This window comes from Rutidosis leptorrhynchoides, chromosome 5 (assembly GCF_046630445.1).
Source record: "Rutidosis leptorrhynchoides isolate AG116_Rl617_1_P2 chromosome 5, CSIRO_AGI_Rlap_v1, whole genome shotgun sequence".
Taxonomy (NCBI): domain Eukaryota; kingdom Viridiplantae; phylum Streptophyta; class Magnoliopsida; order Asterales; family Asteraceae; genus Rutidosis; species Rutidosis leptorrhynchoides.
In genome coordinates this window covers 7926231-7927283 of record NC_092337.1, presented here as the reverse complement: position 1 = coordinate 7927283, position 1053 = coordinate 7926231, and positions in this window count along the sequence as shown.

Sequence of the window (1053 nt, the reverse complement as noted above, 5' to 3'; positions counted from 1 at the left end):
AGAGTTTTCAATATTAATGCGGCAGAGGCACAGGAAGACCCGGAGCTTGTTACGGGTACGTTTCTTATTGACAATAAATCTGATTACGTTTTATTTGATTCGGGTGCGGATAGAAGCTATATGAGTAGAGATTTTTGTGCTAAATTAAGTTGTCCATTGACGCCTTTGGATAGTAAATTTTTACTCGAATTAGCAAATGGTAAATTAATTTCAGCAGATAATATATGTCGGAATCGAGAAATTAAACTGGTTAGCGAAACATTTAAGATTGATTTGATACCAGTAGAGTTAGGGAGTTTTGATGTGATAATCGGTATGGACTGGTTGAAAGAAGTGAAAGCAGAGATCGTTTGTTACAAAAATGCAATTCGCATTATACGAGAAAAAGGAAAACCCTTAATGGTGTACGGAGAAAAGGGCAACACGAAGCTACATTTTATTAGTAATTTGAAGGCACAAAAACTAATAAAAAAAGGTTACTATGCTGTTCTAGCACACGTCGAGAAAGTACAAACTGAAGAAAAGAGCATCAATGATGTTCCCATTGCAAAAGAATTTCCCGATGTATTTCCGAAAGAATTACCGGGATTACCCCCACATCGATCCGTTGAATTTCAAATAGATCTTGTACCATGAGCTGCACCAATAGCTCATGCTCCTTACAGACTCGCACCCAGCAAGATGAAAGAACTGCAAATCCAATTACAAGAACTTTTAGAGCGTGGTTTCATTCGACCAAGCACATCACCGTGGGGAGCTCCTGTTTTGTTTGTCAAAAAGAAAGATGGTACATTCAGGTTGTGTATCGACTACCGAGAGTTGAACAAACTTACCACCAAGAACCGCTACCCACTACCGAGAATCGACGACTTATTTGATCAACTACAAGGCTCGTCTGTTTATTCAAAGATTGACTTACGTTCCGGGTATCATCAAATGCGGGTGAAAGAAGATGATATTCCAAAGACTGCTTTTAGAACACGTTACGGTCATTACGAGTTTATGGTCATGCCGTTTGGTTTAACTAATGCACCATCTGTGTTCATGGACCTT